The sequence below is a fragment of the Salvelinus namaycush genome, chromosome 6, assembly GCF_016432855.1.
Source record: "Salvelinus namaycush isolate Seneca chromosome 6, SaNama_1.0, whole genome shotgun sequence".
Classification (NCBI taxonomy): domain Eukaryota; kingdom Metazoa; phylum Chordata; class Actinopteri; order Salmoniformes; family Salmonidae; genus Salvelinus; species Salvelinus namaycush.
The window spans coordinates 49,835,278-49,853,975 of record NC_052312.1 but is presented as its reverse complement, the minus strand read 5'-3'; positions in this window follow the sequence as shown (position 1 = coordinate 49,853,975).

Sequence of the window (18,698 nt, the reverse complement as noted above, 5' to 3'; positions counted from 1 at the left end):
GAGACATATGGAGAGAGAGAGAGAGACAGATGGAGAGAGAGAGACAGGACTCATGGGGGGTTTGTCCAGGCTAAGGAGGAGAAACAGTCTGGAAGTGAATGAACTACAAGAGCACCCAGTAGCTCTGCCTCAACCCTCTCTCTCTCTCTCTACTGAGTTGACCCTGCTCCACTGTCCTCCGACGGGCCACCATTGTCACACACACGTCTCAAAAGCAAGCATTCCTGAAAGAGGCTCCTCAAAAACAACTGAAATTGTTTTTAATTTCTATTTATTTGTACCTGTTTAAAGATCCATGTATTTTTAAAGGGGGGTGACACCGGCCAGGACTGAAGGGAAGTTGAGGTCAGCGTTCGGCCTTAGCCGGCGTCATGATGTCGTGAACTGGGCCTTGGAGTAGGCATTGACATCTGGTGGCCATTTTTAATTTTGCTAACGGACACCGCTCCTTGCATTTCACATTGCCCCGATTTCACCCGGCTCCCCAACTACAGGGAACATTTTACACTGAGACTTTTGAAGAAAAAAGTTCAATTTTTTTTTAAAGACTGTTGTTTTGTTTGTTTGGTGTGTCCTTTGTGAGTAGAACCTCTAGTTAAAAAATATACGAGAAGGGAGAAGAACAGTTTTAAGCGGTCCAATATATGTGACGTTCTTTTGAAGCTTTGACAAGGCTCGAGTTTCCTAGCTTGAAGGTGAATCGGCAACAAAAGAAAGTAATTGTAATCAATCGATTTGAATCGTTCCACTCAAATTTGTATACAAAGTCAATTGTATAAACTAGATGCTTGACATGAATTGTTGCTGTGTGGTTAACATGTACAGTAGGAGGAATGTTCAGCTGACACACGATAGTGTGTAAACATCACTATGACACCTAGTAGACAGTAGAGTCCCCAGTGGGGCGGCTGTTCATAGACTGTTGTACAGTAGTAACTCAACATTGTCAGCCAGTCAGAAATCAACTAGATGTAGTGGAAATCTGCCAGATGCAGTGTTTCAGGTGTAGTATAGGCCGTCAGTCCACTTCCTGTGTACATAGCTAACGGACTGACTCACTCATAGCAGTTGTGTTCTTTCCTAAAGAGACGTTCTTTCACACAGACAAGACCCTCTGTGGAACAAGCCAGTCTGGCGTTATCAATACTCCTTTACCTCGGTGTCTTTGTGGGCTGCCCACTCTGTGTGTGTCTGTCGTCATCGCCTCGTCACTGTCGTTCACTCATCCAAACCAGACGTTTAGAATGTGGTCACAAGAAAATAACACCAGTGCCTTCTAGAGTGGGGGTTTTGGGGGTTGGGGCTGGGGGTTTGGGGCTAATGGGGGGGATAGGGATTGAGAGGGTTGGGGCTGGGGGTTTGGGGCTAATGGGGGGGATAGGGATTGAGAGGGTTGGGGCTGGGGGTTTGGGGCTAATGGGGGGGATAGGGATTGAGAGGGGTGGGGCTGAGAGTTTGGGGGGTGGGTGGGGGGAGGTTTGAGGCTAATGGGGGGGTTAGAGGTGGGATTGGGGTTTTGGGGGAGGGGGGCTAACGGGGTTTAGGGATGGGGTGGGGATGGGGGTTTGGATGGATGTTTGGGGCTAACGGGGGCGTAGTGATTGGAAGGGGGGGGACAGTGTGGGAGTAGGTAGGGGTACAGTAGAAGTGTACGGGGGAGCGATAGCCAGTGTTTTGGAGTGGTCGTGCCATATCAAGCCTTAGAGAAGAGTCCTGCTTGGCCCCTCCCAGCGTTGCCGTGGTTACGCTGCCGTGGGAATTCTGGAAGCTGATTCCTGCCACTTGGAGAGAGGAGATTATCTCTCCGAATCATCTCCATCTATCCTCTTTCTTTCTTTCTCTCTCTCCCTCTCTCTCTTCACAAGGCACCAAAACCAGAGGATCCACATGTCTCCTCTTCCTTGTCATTGTTCATTGTGTTGTATTATAATGAAAATCACTTTCTGTTTTTTGTTTTCTATGTGGCACATTTTTGCTTGCTCCATTGTTTTGTTTTTCCTTACTTTTCAGTGTTGATTTATACAGACGATACCGCTGATATGATTCTGTTCCATGTCGTTTTGCGGTCACCCCTCGATGACTTGAGTTCATTGTCAAATTACCTTTTTTGCATCCCTAATGGCACCCTATTCCCAATATAGTGCCCTACTTTTGACCAGAGCCCTAAAATACATGTAGTGTACCATATAGAGAATAGGGTGCTATTTGGGACCTACCCCTGGTCTCTCTGTACCCAGACATCCCTGGTCTCTCTGTACCCAGACATCCCTGGTCTCTCTGTACCCGGACATCCCTGGTCTCTCTGTACCCGGACATCCCTGGTCTTTCTGTACCCGGACATCCCTGGTCTTTCTGTACCCGGACATCCCTGGTCTCTGTACCAGGACACCCCTGGTCTCTCTGTACCCGGACATCCCTTGTCTCTCTGTACCCGGGCATCCCTGGTCTCTCTGGTATGTATTTGTATGACAATAACACCTTCCTGAGAGTTATGTTGCCACATCCCCAAATAAAATCAAAATGACGTCTTTATTGTCTTGTCTGTATGGGGCCAATCAACTATATAACCTCTAGTCAGTGAACTATGTTGCCGGTCAGCTATAAAGATACACTTTGGTGAACTAATTTGAGCGATGATATGTTTACAGGTATATGGCCAATATAACACGGCTAAGGGCTATTCTTAAGCACGACGCAACACAGAGTGCCTGGATACAGCCCTAAACTGGTTATCAATGGAATTAGAGCAGTAAAATAAATGTGGTTTTTTTCCCTTGGTATATTGTCTGATATACCACGGCTGTCAGCCAATCAGCATTCAGGGCTCGAACCACCCAGTTTAAAAACTGTAATAGACCATGTACTGTAGTCTGTGAACCTGATGAACTAGTGTTGTGGTAACAGATCCCAACAGGGACAAAACATAATGACTTATTACAACTCTAGGATCGCTGTTGGACAAAGGGTGGGAGGGAGGATGACTGAGATAATGATCGTGAGAACAGAAGATGTATTTAGGGTTTTTATTACTGTGTTTGTTCTGCTTCTGTTTCCTTGCTGTGTTATTTTCGCCTGGAAGCCAAATGGGATATCCATCCGCCAAATGGGATATCCATCCGCCAAATGGGATATCCATCCGCTGTAGACAGGAGTTCTGTGGAAGCTGCTAGAACACCTTTCTGGACAGCCATGTAACAGATGGCTGTCGTCACTAGAGGGCACAGTTAAAACTGCTCAGACCATTGGCATTGCCTGGCATAACCCACCTCTAGACATGTATTCATCATTGCATTTGCCTGAGATGATTATAGGTCAGACACAACTTCAACAACTATTCACTCAGGTTCAAGTTTATTTATTTGTATTTAACCTTCATTTTATAGTCATACTGAGACCATGGTCTCTTTTACAGATAAGACCTGAATTACAGAAAATACACACATCAATATAAATACATAATGCAAGTAGAAAAACAACATGGTGATAAAAAACAGTCATAAGATCCTTTGAAGTGCATATCAACATGTGTAGTAGCAGGTACTTCCTTTAACCTGCTTTGGGTGCCAGATGGGAAGGGTTGCACTTTTGGTACTATTCTATTGGTTCTGTTGCACCAGGCAAGCTCAATGAAGTGCAACTTAAGTATATGAAAGATAACAAATATATTTTAACTTTGGTCTGTACACACACACACACACACACACACACACACACACACACACAGTCCCCATCTAGCATGAAGTTAAGAGACCAGTGGCTAGCTCCCATTCCAGCATCTGGCTGGCCATGTCCCAATAATATACACTAGCTTCCTGTCTTCATTTTCATCTTTCCTTCACAAACACTAATGACTTGACCTGTCAGGTGCCAGCACTATGGTGAAACCCTATAGAGACCCGTCACCTCTCGGCTGTGGTGAAGGCAAGGACACCAGAAAAGGAAGCCACTTTAGGAGTATTAGGACCAGTGGCGACCCGTCACTCAGGGCAGGTGGGGTTTTTGAGCCCCACCTGTTTCGAGCCCCACATGTTTAGCTAAAAATTATTATATTGTTGTGCCTGTTTTGCATGTTATTTTGGCATTAATTCATGTCACATCAGTTTGCAAACAATGTGAAATAGAAAGAGAAATTAACTGTAGTACAAACATGCTCTCTGTTGAGTAAGGCAGCGCCAAAATGCAGCTGTTTCAGCCTAGCACAGTGCTTTCTGTGGTGGAGGGACAGCCAGCAGAATAGGCGTTGGTAATCTTGTCTAGTGGCGCCGTGATTGGCTCAGTGTTCTGTCACTCGTGGGGACACTACGTCACCGCAGAATCGTTAAAGAGAGAGCCAAGCAGTTCAAGTCCCCTTGGGTGCTGCCATAGATTTACATTAGAAGTGCCCATCCAAGAAGGCTCAAGGTCATTGGCCACAGATAAAATGTCAAATCACGTTATATCAACCGCAGCTTTGATTGGACTGATCATGTTACTTTCAGAATCTTAGCTAGCGAGCTAGACAAGCAGTCATCATGAATCACGTCGACAATCTGCAATCCTTTTCAATCCTTGTCATATGAAGAGAAATTATAGATAAAAGGTATTCGTGCTCATCGGCCATTGAACATAAACATTACTCAACAAGTCAGAAATCGCAAATTCAACAATGAGTGGTTTGGAAGGAATCAGTGGCTAACTGCAAGCGTTGCAAAGCAATCACCATTTTGCTTCCCCTGCCTGCTGTTCGGTGGAGAGGGTGTGTGGTCCAAGTCTGGGTTTAAGGATTTGAAACATCTGTCTGAAATGGTTTTTTTTCCAAGCTTAAAAGGATAAACAATGTAGAAAATAGTACAAAATAAAGAAAAGCCCTTGAATGAGTGGGTGTGTTCTAACTTTTGACCACTCATTCATCATAGTTTGCTTTCGGCCGTTCTAAGTAGCGTACGATTCCCCCCCCGTCGTTTAACCACCATTAACACAAACCCTAAAAAGCCTATTCGCTCAAACGTGTCACCTCGAAGCCTCGCCATGGTGACTTAAGGCTCCAGTGACAGATTAGGCAGGCTGCGATGATGGGTGAATCCCAAATGGACCGCTATGTCCTATACAGTGCACTACTTCGGGAATATGGTGCCATTTGGGACACAGAAGATGACTCACAAAGGCCCAACCGATCTGTGGCTAAGGCTAATGATGGATGCATGCTGATAGAGCCCTGAGTGGCGGTAGGGCTCAGAGCTATGCCCACTGAATTATGCAGTAATCAACTTCAAACAGGGGTAACTGATGCTGCCGCTTAAGCTTTTAGCTTCCCTTCAGCATATGCTGGGTCGTTTGAGGAAGTAGTTTCCATTAGTTCGGGAAGGCTGTCCTTTTCAATCTCAGCTATAATGCCTGTGATATTTTCCAAATGAGGAAATATTCTCTATAATGGACGGGTGCACCGTGCACGTTTCTACTGTCTCCGTGTACATTTAGGCTTTTATTTGACTGAGGAAAGGCTGCCAGGCTGAGGCTCTGCCTGCGCCCAACATCTGGAAAATGGGCCAGACGTTGGTGTGATCATTTCAGATGGAGGCTGAAGCCTGGCACGGCCACACCTGCACTAGACTCTTCTCACTCTTCCCCTAAAATGGCTGCCGGTTCTTTGTGGTGTACCAGGGTTCTGATTCCACACTGACTCTCTGGGGTGTCGTGGGTTTGGGGAATAGAATTAAGGAGGCGATCATATTGTCTTCCACTGCTGTACTGCCTGTGTCAGTTTCACGCTGATCACAATTGGTAATAAGAACCTGCCCCTAGATGCTGATCTTGGGTCACTTTTGCATTTCCCCCACTAATGTTTAATGTTATGATTGGGATAGGGGAAGCTGATCCTAGGTCTGTACCTAGAGGAACCTTCACCCCGGAGTGTTGAGAATATATGCAATGCCTGGCAGCACCAGACTACCCTGGAAGTGGACTGGACCCGTGTCATGTCTAACGTGTCTCGAAGATTAGGGGGGTGGTGACCTGGGTGTGTTTTCTCAAAACACAATGAAGATTACATGGACAGAGGAGTCCTGATCCTAGTTCAGCACTCATACTCTACAACCTCTGATTTGGAAGTGCCAAGCATCCCCTCTCTTAATTTTAAGGGGTGACCTGATTGGTTATCGCAGTGCCAAGTGCCCCTGGAAGCTGTCCATAATTCCAACCTGGATATTATGTGAAAATGTATAATATGAACACCTGAGGTAGAGTTAGTGGATGCTGGCTGGATGCAATTTACTGTATGTGGGCTGGGGTCAAAGGTAGTTCACTATTGTGAATAGGGTACCATTTGGGATGCTGCCACAGTGTGTCAGTCAGTCCCTCAGTCTGGGTGAGGTGGCGTTCTGCTGAGGCCAGAGCTTGATGCTGCCACGGTGTGTCAGTCAGTCCCTCAGTCTGGGTGAGGTGACGTTGTGCTGAGGCCAGAGCTTGATGCTGCCACGGTGTGTCAGTCAGTCCCTCAGTCTGGGTGAGGTGACATTGTGCTGAGGCCAGAGCTTGATGCTGCCACGGTGTGTCAGTCAGTCCCTCAGTCTGGGTGAGGTGGCGTTGTGCTGAGGCCAGAGCTTGATGCTGCCACGGTGTGTCAGTCAGTCCCTCAGTCTGGGTGAAGTGGTGTTCTGCTGAGGCCAGAGCTTGATGCTGCCACGATGTGTCAGTCAGTCCCTCAGTCTGGGTGAGGTGACATTGTGCTGAGGCCAGAGCTTGATGCTGCCACGGTGTGTCAGTCAGTCCCTCAGTCTGGGTGAGGTGACGTTGTGCTGAGGCCAGAGCTTGAACAGCTGGACCTCTATATTATGTCTTAATCCTTCTGTCTGCTGATGCATGCTGGGACGCCAGTGCCCACGGACCGAGGGCTCAGCGCCCTCCTCCCACCTGTCACAAACACACACACACACACACACACACACACACACACACACACACACACACACACACACACACCACTCCCCTGGTTAAAAGATGAAAGAGACCACCAAGGGAGTGATTCTAATTGGCTATACCTTCGTCCCTGTAGAACGGTTCATATCTTCCCACCATGTGACTTTGGTATTTTGTTGTCTGAGCTTCAACACGAGGTTTGGGTGTGCTTGTCCCTTCTAACACATTCCCATGATATGTAAGAGTTGGTTATATTTCTGAAGTCTGCTGCTCTTTTGTTTTAGTATAGGAAGTGTTTATTCAACTAGAAGGGGTATAGGAAGTGTTTATTCAACTAGGGGTTGAGGTTAGGTATGGTTTCAGTTGGGTTAAACGGGCAATCTGCAGTTGCTACACAAATGAATGATATGTACCCATTGATTATTGAAGCACATAACTTGTAAATGCCTCACTAGCTTAGTTCAAAATAGCAGGTGCTTCCTCTTTAGTATAGCGGGTGCTGCCTCTTTAGTATAACAGATGCTGCCTCTTTAGTATAACATGTGCTGCCTCTTTAGTATAACAGGTGCTGCCTCTTTAGTATAGCAGGTGCTGCCTCTTTAGTATAACAGGTGCTGCCTCTTTAGTATAACAGGTACTGCCTCTTTAGTATAACATGTGCTGCCTCTTTAGTATAACAGGTGCTGCCTCTTTAGTATAGCATGTGCTGCCTCTTTAGTATAACATGTGCTGCCTCTTTAGTATAGCAGGTGCTGCCTCTTTAGTATAGCAGGTGCTGCCTCTTTAGTATAGCAGGTGCTGCCTCTTTAGTATAACAGGTACTGCCTCTTTAGTATAGCAGGTACTGCCTCTTTAGTATAACATGTGCTGCCTCTTTAGTATAACAGGTACTGCCTCTTTAGTATAACAGGTGCTGCCTCTTTAGTATAGCAGGTACTGCCTCTTTAGTATAACATGTGCTGCCTCTTTAGTATAACAGGTACTGCCTCTTTAGTATAACAGGTGCTGCCTCTTTAGTATAACAGGTACTGCCTCTTTAGTATAGCAGGTACTGCCTCTTTAGTATAGCATGTGCTGCCTCTTTAGTATAACATGTGCTGCCTCTTTAGTATAGCAGGTGCTGCCTCTTTAGTATAACAGGTGCTGCCTCTTTAGTATAGCATGTGCTGCCTCTTTAGTATAGCGGGTGCTGCCTCTTTAGTATAACAGGTGCTGCCTCTTTAGTATAACAGGTGCTGCCTCTTTAGTATAACATGTGCTGCCTCTTTAGTATAACATGTGCTGCCTCTTTAGTATAACAGGTGCTGCCTCTTTAGTATAGCAGGTGCTGCCTCTTTAGTATAACAGGTGCTGCCTCTTTAGTATAGCAGGTGCTGCCTCTTTAGTATAACAGGTGCTGCCTCTTTAGTATAACAGGTGCTGCCTCTTTAGTATAACATGTGCTGCCTCTTTAGTATAACAGGTGCTGCCTCTTTAGTATAGCAGGTGCTGCCTCTTTAGTATAACAGGTGCTGCCTCTTTAGTATAACAGGTACTGCCTCTTTAGTATAACATGTGCTGCCTCTTTAGTATAACATGTGCTGCCTCTTTAGTATAACAGGTACTGCCTCTTTAGTATAGCAGGTGCTGCCTCTTTAGTATAACAGGTGCTGCCTCTTTAGTATAGCATGTGCTGCCTCTTTAGTATAACATGTGCTGCCTCTTTAGTATAGCAGGTGCTGCCTCTTTAGTATAACAGGTGCTGCCTCTTTAGTATAGCATGTGCTGCCTCTTTAGTATAGCGGGTGCTGCCTCTTTAGTATAACAGGTGCTGCCTCTTTAGTATAACAGGTGCTGCCTCTTTAGTATAACAGGTGCTGCCTCTTTAGTATAACAGGTGCTGCCTCTTTAGTATAGCAGGTGCTGCCTCTTTAGTATAACAGGTGCTGCCTCTTTAGTATAACAGGTACTGCCTCTTTAGTATAACATGTGCTGCCTCTTTAGTATAACATGTGCTGCCTCTTTAGTATAACAGGTACTGCCTCTTTAGTATAGCAGGTGCTGCCTCTTTAGTATAACAGGTGCTGCCTCTTTAGTATAACAGGTGCTGCCTCTTTAGTATAGCATGTGCTGCCTCTTTAGTATAACATGTGCTGCCTCTTTAGTATAGCAGGTGCTGCCTCTTTAGTATAACAGGTGCTGCCTCTTTAGTATAGCATGTGCTGCCTCTTTAGTATAGCGGGTGCTGCCTCTTTAGTATAACAGGTGCTGCCTCTTTAGTATAGCATGTGCTGCCTCTTTAGTATAGCGGGTGCTGCCTCTTTAGTATAGCGGGTGCTGCCTCTTTAGTATAACAGGTGCTGCCTCTTTAGTATAACATGTGCTGCCTCTTTAGTATAGCAGGTGCTGCCTCTTTAGTATAACAGCTGCTGCCTCTTTAGTATAGCATGTGCTGCCTCTTTAGTATAGCGGGTGCTGCCTCTTTAGTATAACATGTGCTGCCTCTTTAGTATAGCAGGTGCTGCCTCTTTAGTATAGCGGGTGCTGCCTCTTTAGTATAACATGTGCTGCCTCTTTAGTATAACATGTGCTGCCTCTTTAGTATAACATGTGCTGCCTCTTTAGTATAGCAGGTGCTGCCTCTTTAGTATAACAGGTGCTGCCTCTTTAGTATAGCATGTGCTGCCTCTTTAGTATAGCGGGTGCTGCCTCTTTAGTATAACAGGTGCTGCCTCTTTAGTATAGCATGTGCTGCCTCTTTAGTATAGCGGGTGCTGCCTCTTTAGTATAACATGTGCTGCCTCTTTAGTATAGCAGGTGCTGCCTCTTTAGTATAACAGGTGCTGCCTCTTTAGTATAGCATGTGCTGCCTCTTTAGTATAGCGGGTGCTGCCTCTTTAGTATAACGGGTGCTGCCTCTTTAGTATAACAGGTGCTGCCTCTTTAGTATAGCATGTGCTGCCTCTTTAGTATAGCAGGTGCTGCCTCTTTAGTATAGCATGTGCTGCCTCTTTAGTATAGCGGGTGCTGCCTCTTTAGTATAACATGTGCTGCCTCTTTAGTATAACGGGTGCTGCCTCTTTAGTATAGCGGGTGCTGCCTCTTCAGTATAGCGGGTGCTGCCTCTTTAGTATAGCGGGTGCTGCCTCTTTAGTATAACAGATGCTGCCTCTTTAGTATAACGTGCTGCCTCTTTAGTATAACATGTGCTGCCTCTTTAGTATAACATGTGCTGCCTCTTTAGTATAGCAGGTGCTGCCTCTTTAGTATAACAGGTGCTGCCTCTTTAGTATAGCATGTGCTGCCTCTTTAGTATAGCGGGTGCTGCCTCTTTAGTATAACAGGTGCTGCCTCTTTAGTATAGCATGTGCTGCCTCTTTAGTATAGCGGGTGCTGCATCTAGCATAACAGGTGCTGCCTCTTCAGTATAGCGGGTGCTGCCTCTTTAGTATAACAGGTGCTGCCTCTTTAGTATAACATGTGCTGCCTCTTTAGTATAGCAGGTGCTGCCTCTTTAGTATAACAGGTGCTGCCTCTTTAGTATAGCATGTGCTGCCTCTTTAGTATAGCGGGTGCTGCCTCTTTAGTATAACAGGTGCTGCCTCTTTAGTATAGCATGTGCTGCCTCTTTAGTATAACAGGTGCTGCCTCTTTAGTATAGCATGTGCTGCCTCTTTAGTATAGCGGGTGCTGCCTCTTTAGTATAACAGGTGCTGCCTCTTTAGTATAGCGGGTGCTGCCTCTTTAGTATAACAGGTACTGCCTCTTTAGTATAACAGGTGCTGCCTCTTTAGTATAGCATGTGCTGCCTCTTTAGTATAACAGGTACTGCCTCTTTAGTATAACAGGTGCTGCCTCTTTAGTATAGCGGGTGCTGCCTCTTTAGTATAACAGGTACTGCCTCTTTAGTATAACAGGTGCTGCCTCTTTAGTATAACAGGTGCTGCCTCTTTAGTATAGCATGTGCTGCCTCTTTAGTATAACGGGTGCTGCCTCTTTAGTATAGCGGGTGCTGCCTCTTTAGTATAACAGGTACTGCCTCTTTAGTATAACAGGTGCTGCCTCTTTAGTATAACAGGTGCTGCCTCTTTAGTATAGCATGTGCTGCCTCTTTAGTATAACAGGTGCTGCCTCTTTAGTATAGCGGGTGCTGCCTCTTTAGTATAGCGGGTGCTGCCTCTTTAGTATAACGGGTGCTGCCTCTTTAGTATAGCATGTGCTGCCTCTTTAGTATAACAGGTGCTGCCTCTTTAGTATAACAGGTGCTGCCTCTTTAGTATAGCATGTGCTGCCTCTTTAGTATAGCAGGTGCTGCCTCTTTAGTATAGCATGTGCTGCCTCTTTAGTATAGCGGGTGCTGCCTCTTTAGTATAACATGTGCTGCCTCTTTAGTATAGCAGGTGCTGCCTCTTTAGTATAACAGGTGCTGCCTCTTTAGTATAGCATGTGCTGCCTCTTTAGTATAGCGGGTGCTGCCTCTTTAGTATAACAGGTACTGCCTCTTTAGTATAACGGGTGCTGCCTCTTTAGTATAACATGTGCTGCCTCTTTAGTATAGCATGTGCTGCCTCTTTAGTATAACAGGTACTGCCTCTTTAGTATAACAGGTACTGCCTCTAGTATGGCAGGTGCTGCCTCTAGTATAGTGGGTGCTGCCTCTTTAGTATAGCGGGTGCTGCCTCTTTAGTATAGCGGGTGCTGCATCTAGCATAACAGATGCTGCCTCTTCAGTATAGCGGGTGCTGCCTCTTTAGTATAACAGGTGCTGCCTCTTTAGTATAGCGGGTGCTGCCTCTTTAGTATAGCGGGTGCTGCCTCTTTAGTATAACAGGTGCTGCCTCTTTAGTATAACATGTGCTGCCTCTTTAGTATAGCAGGTACTGCCTCTAGTATGGCAGGTGCTGCCTCTTTAGTATAGCAGGTGCTGCCTCTTTAGTATAGCGGGTACTGCCTCTAGTATGGCAGGTGCTGCCTCTTTAGTATAGCAGGTGCTGCCTCTTTAGTATAGCGGGTACTGCCTCTAGTATGGCAGGTGCTGCCTCTTTAGTATAGCAGGTGCTGCCTCTTTAGTATAGCAGCTGCTGCCTCTTTAGTATAACAGATGCTGCCTCTTTAGTAAAACAGATGCTGCCTCTTTAGTAAAACAGATGCTGCCTCTTTAGTAAAACAGATGCTGCCTCTTTAGTAAAACAGATGCTGCCTCTTTAGTAAAACAGACGCTGCCTCTTTAGTAAAACAGACGCTGCCTCTTTAGTAAAACAGACGCTGCCTCTTTAGTAAAACAGATGCTGCCTCTTTAGTAAAACAGACGCTGCCTCTTTAGTAAAACAGATGCTGCCTCTTTAGTAAAACTGTAGCAGGTGTTGTCTTTTTAGTATAACAGGTGCTGCCTCTATCAGGCAAGTCTATATTTTCACTATCATGTGGATTGTGGTGTGTATCTGACTGGGTACTATCATGTGGATTGTGGTGTGTATCTGACTGGGTACTATCATGTGGATTGTGGTGTGTATCTGACTGGGTACTATCATGTGGATTGTGGTGTGTATCTGACTGGGTACTATCATGTGGATTGTGGTGTGTATCTGACTGGGTACTATCATGTGGATTGTGGTGTGTATCTGACTGGGTACTATCATGTGGATTGTGGTGTATATCTGACTGGGTACTATCATGTGGATTGTGGTGTGTATCTGACTGGGTACTATCATGTGGATTGTGGTGTGTATCTGACTGGGTACTATCATGTGGATTGTGGTGTGTATCTGACTGGGTACTATCATGTGGATTGTGGTGTGTATCTGACTGGGTACTATCATGTGGATTGTGGTGTGTATCTGACTGGGTACTATCATGTGGATTGTGGTGTGTATCTGACTGGGTACTATCATGTGGATTGTGGTGTGTATCTGACTGGGTACTATCATGTGGATTGTGGTGTGTATCTGACTGGGTACTATCATGTGGATTGTGGTGTGTATCTGACTGGGTACTATCATGTGGATTGTGGTGTGTATCTGACTGGGTACTATCATGTGGATTGTGGTGTGTATCTGACTGGGTACTATCATGTGGATTGTGGTGTGTATCTGACTGGGTACTATCATGTGGATTGTGGTGTGTATCTGACTGGGTTTCAAACTTTTGTCTCCTGCGAACAACAACATTGTTAGCCCTGCAATGTGCTGGTGATACCCTGTGAAAGTGATGTCATTCTACCAGGGTCAGTACCCTAATCTTTTGATTAGGCTTGACGATTATATCATAACATTCGTGAAAAATGTGTCATTTAAGGATGTATATAAAATAATATTTGTGTTTGTGGATGAATTTACTTCTGCCAGAAGCCTTTTATAAAGTTTGTCTCTGAAGACTACCAGGTTACTTCTTAGAAAATGACGTGTCACTTTCATAGTGTATTGTGTGCCTGCATGTCCCACTGGGTGTTCAACCCAGGTCTCCTGTGCACCACAAGACTGTTAGACCACTGAGCTAAGGCCTGGTCATTATGTTGGGAAGCTAATGCAAGTCTTCAGATCTCAGGCAAGATTACTAATCACATGAGTGCGTGTCACCGAACCACATCCAGTACGTATGTATGATACACTGAGCTTGGTCATTGTCCGAGTCAGTGCGTAGAGAATAGTTTATTTTGGGCTCTCTTCTTGTCTCTTTACCAACCAAATCTCCATATTAGGCATATTTCACACGTCCTGGTGTAGCCTGTGTCACTGTTGCTAAGCTACCCGCCCCTGTCTGCTCCTCAACCGTGCCAGCTCAAGGTTGCAGAGCTCTCTGCTGCTTCTCTCTCTCTCTCTGTGTGTGTGTGTGTGTGTGTGTGTGTGTGTGTGTGTGTGTGTGTGTGTGTGTGTGTGTGTGTGTGTGTGTGTGTGTGTGTGCGCGTGCGTGTTTGCTTGTCTGTGAGAGGGTGGCATCTCGCAAGGCTCCTGCCATCCTATCCACATATGCTGCCTGGCAGGCCAATGACATCCTTCCTCAGTAGCCGCATTCTCTTTTTTTCCCAAGTGGGGTGGAGAAAGGCAGGGAGGACGTGGGGTGGAGAAAGAGAGGGAGGGAGGACGTGGGGTGGAGAAAGGCAGGGAGGACGTGGGGTGGAGAAAGAGAGGGAGGGAGGACGTGGGGTGGAGAAAGAGAGGGAGGGAGGACGTGGGGTGGAGAAAGAGAGGCAGGGAGGACGTGGGGTGGAGAAAGAGAGGCAGGGAGGACATGGGGTGGAGAAAGAGAGGGAGGGAGGACGTGGGGTGGAGAAAAAGAGGGAGGGAGGACGTGGGGTGGAGAAAGAGAGGGAGGGAGGACATGGCAGGAAAAAAAGAAAGGAGATGGGGAAGCACCTTATATATATATATGTAATCCTCTCCTCATCTCTACTCCCTCCCTCTCTCCTCCTCATCTCTACTCCCTCCTCCTTCCTCCTCTCCTCCTCCTTCATCCTCCCTCCTCCTCATCTCTACTCCCTCCTCCTCCTTCCTACTCTCCTCCTCCCTTCTCCTCTCTACTCCCTCCCCCTCTCCTCCTTCCCCCTCTCCTCCTCCCTCCTCCTCTCTACTCCCTCCCCCTCTCCTCCTTCCTCCTCCCTCCTCCTCATCTCTACTCCCTCTCCTCCTTCCTCCTTCCTCCTCCTTCCTCCTCTCCTCCTCCCTCCTCCTCATCTCTATTCCCTCCCCCTCTCCTCCTTCCTCCTCTCCAACCTCCCTGCTCCAAATATCTACTCTCTTCCCCTCTCCTCCCTTCTCCTCCCTCCTCCTCATCTCGACTCTCCACTAACATCCTCCTTGTCAGCTAGCATCCTGGCAGTGGACAGGCAAAATTTGAGCTTTTCAAGTAATGGTGCCTCACAACCGTTCTTACTTTTATAAACACAACAGACGACAGGCGACAAGGACACAAGTCTATATAAGGGCTGGGAGAGTACTTTGGGATACAGTACACACACACACATCTTTTATGTATCTGACCCCTGATACCATTGACTCATTCGACAGGGGTGCGCCCTCCCCCTTCCTCTCTCAACCTTTCCCCCCTCTCCCTCCAAAGGCAGGAATGCCCTTAACCAACATAAAAGAGAGAGGGGTAATCTGCAGCGTTGGTGTTTGGGGCGGGGGAGCTGGCTCAGCAGTGTATTTATCCCCCTGTGGGATCGCCAGCGCATAAAAGAATTGCTGCAGCGAGGCTCTCATTCAGAGCAGGATTAGCGCAGCATTACTCCATTTTACTAGTCCTGCCCCGGCCCACCACAGACATGCACAGAGCATTCAATGCAGCGACTGCCGGACAGTTCTATCTAGACCATACAGCTAGATAGTCAGCCCACTCACACTGCACTCCTCCCTCCCTCCTTTCTCTCTCTCTCTCCCTTCTCCCCCCCCCTCTCTCTTTCTCTCTCTCTCTCTCTCTCTCCCTTCTCTCCCCCCCTCTCTCTTTCTCTCTCTCCCTCCCTCTGTCTGTCTCTCTATCTGTCTTTTTCTCTCTCTCTCTCTGCCTGACAGGGGCATCTCTATTCCTTCCCTCTACAGTGGGGTTTGATGAGTGGAATCCTACATTGGATGACCGCATGTTTTGTAAATCTCATTGAGCCGGATGCTATTTTTAGCCGGAGGAACAGCTATGGGGTGGTGTCGTGGTGGTACCCCCTCTGTATAGCTACTGGCACTTACTCACTCACACCACCGCTCACTATGTATGCAATGTGCATCCCAAATGGCACCCTATTCCCTATAGACTGCACTACTTTTCACCAGATCCCTATGGGAGAGTGTACCATTTGGGACATAGAATATGTGTTGGATTCAGGTCTATTCTTCTCTGGCAAGCAAACTGATTAGCTGGATATGTTTCAGTCAGTTTCAGCCCTCTGTGGGCACAATGAAGTGCTGCTTCTGAAGCTCAACATTTCTTTCAAAACCTGATGAGCTCATTCTATACCAGTATCGTCTCATTCTATACCGGTATCGTCTCATTCTATACCGGTATCGTCTCATTCTATACCGGTATTGTCTCATTCTATAACAGTATTGTCTCATTCGATACCGGTATTGTCTCATTCTATACCGGTATTGTCTCATTCTATACCGGTATTGTCTCATTCTATACCGGTATCGTCTCATTCTATACCGGTATTATCTCATTCCATAACGGTATTGTCACATTCGATACCAGTATTGTCTCATTCGATACCAGTATTGTCTCATTCAATACCAGTATTGTCTCATTCAATACCAGTATTGTCTCATTCAATACCAGTATTGTCTCATTCAATACCAGTATTGTCTCATTAGATACCAGTATTGTCTCATTCTATACTAGTATTGTCTCATTTGATGCCAGTATTGTCTCATAGACCTTTCTGTTATATCAATAAGCTCCACTCTCCATCTCATGTTAGCTTTTTATCCACAAACAAAACAAATGATATGTATTTCTAAAACTAGATAACACATTTCTTCCTTAATGGGAAACCTTATAAGTATTGTTACTTTCTGTTCTAAAAAATGTACTCATCTTAGGTTACCTCATGTTATCATCTTAGGTTACCTGATGTTATCATCTTAGGCTACCAGATGTTATCATCTTACGCTACCTGATGTTATCATCTTAGGTTACCTGATGTTATCATCTTAGGTTACCTGATGTTATCATCTTAGGTTACCTGATGTTATCATCTTTGGTTACCTGATGTTATCATCTTTGGTTACCTGATGTTATCATCTTAGGTTACCTGATGTTATCATCTTTGGTTACCTGATGTTATCATCTTTGGTTACCTGATGTTATCATCTTTGGTTACCTGATGTTATCATCTTTGGTTACCTGATGTTATCATCTTTGGTTACCTGATGTTATCATCTTTGGTTACCTGATGTTATCATCTTTGGTTACCTGATGTTATCATCTTTGGTTACCTGATGTTATCATCTTTGGTTACCTGATGTTATCATCTTTGGTTACCTGATGTTATCATCTTTGGTTACCTGATGTTATCATCTTTGGTTACCTGATGTTATCATCTTTGGTTACCTGATGTTATCATCTTTGGTTACCTGATGTTATCATCTTTGGTTACCTGATGTTATCATCTTAGGTTACCTGATGTTATCATCTTAGGTTACCTGATGTTATCATCTTAGGTTACCTGATGTTATCATCTTAGGTTACCTGATGTAATCATCTTAGGTTACCTGATGTTAGCCGTCTTAGGTTACCTGATGTTAGCCGTCTTAGGTTACCTGATGTTAGCCGTCTTAGGTTACCTGATGTTATCATCTTAGGTTACCTGATGTTATCATCTTAGGTTGCCTGATGTTATCCACCTTAGGTTACCTGATGTTATCATCTTAAAGACATCTCTGTGGCTCAGATGGTCTGAGTCCCAAATGGAACCCTTTTCCCTATATACTGTAGTGTTCTACTTTTGACAAGGGCCCATAGGGAGGATAGGAGGGAATAGGGTGTCATTTGGGACTCCCAAGGGAGTGAACCGCCTCATCTATTCATTTTACTTTTGCTCTCTGGCCCCACCAAGATGGACCTGTCACACAGACTAGATGGACCTGTCACACAGACTAGATGGACCTGTCACACAGACTAGATGGACCTGTCACACAGACTAGATGGACCTGTCACACAGACTAGATGGACCTGTCACACAGACTAGATGGACCTGTCACACAGACTAGATGGACCTGTCACACAGACTAGATGGACCTGTCACACAGACTAGATGGACCTGTCACACAGACTAGATGAACCTGTCACACAGACTAGATGGACCTGTCACACAGACTAGATGGACCTGTCACACAGACTAGATGCACCTGTCACACAGACTAGATGGACCTGTCACACAGACTAGATGCACCTGTCACACAGACTAGATGCACCTGTCACACAGACTAGATGGACCTGTCACACAGACTAGATGGACCTGTCACACAGACTAGATGGACCTGTCACACAGACTAGATGGACCTGTCACACAGACTAGATGGACCTGTCACACAGACTAGATGGACCTGTCACACAGACTAGATGGACCTGTCAAACAGACTAGATGGACCTGTCACACAGACTAGATGGACCTGTCACACAGACTAGATGGACCTGTCACACAGACTAGATGGACCTGTCACACAGACTAGATGGACCTGTCACACAGACTAGATGCACCTGTCACACAGACTATCCTCACACAGCTCTATCCTGTAGTGATGCAGTGATAACCCCCAGTTCTACCCTGTAGTGATAACCCCCAGTTCTACCCTGTAGTGATGCAGTGATAACCCCCAGCTCTACCCTGTAGTGATGCAGTGATAACCCCCAGTGCTACCCTGTAGTGATAACCCCCAGTTCTACCCTGTAGTGATGCAGTGATAACCCCCAGCTCTACCCTGTAGTGATGCAGTGGTAACCCCCAGTGCTACCCTGTAGTGATAACCCCCAGTTCTACCCTGTAGTGATGCAGTGATAACCCCCAGTCTACCCTGTAGTGATGCAGTGATAACCCCCAGTTATACCCTGTAGTGATGCAGTGATAACCCCCAGTTATACCCTGTAGTGATGCAGTGATAACCCCCAGCTCTACCCTGTAGTGATGCAGTGATAACCCCCAGTCTACCCTGTAGTGATGCAGTGATAACCCCCAGCTCTACCCTGTAGTGATGCAGTGATAACCCCCAGTCTACCCTGTAGTGATGCAGTGATAACCCCCAGCTCTACCCTGTAGTGATAACCCCTAGTTATACCCTGTAGTGATAACCCCCCGTCTACCCTGTAGTGATAACCCCCAGCTCTACCCTGTAGTGATAAAC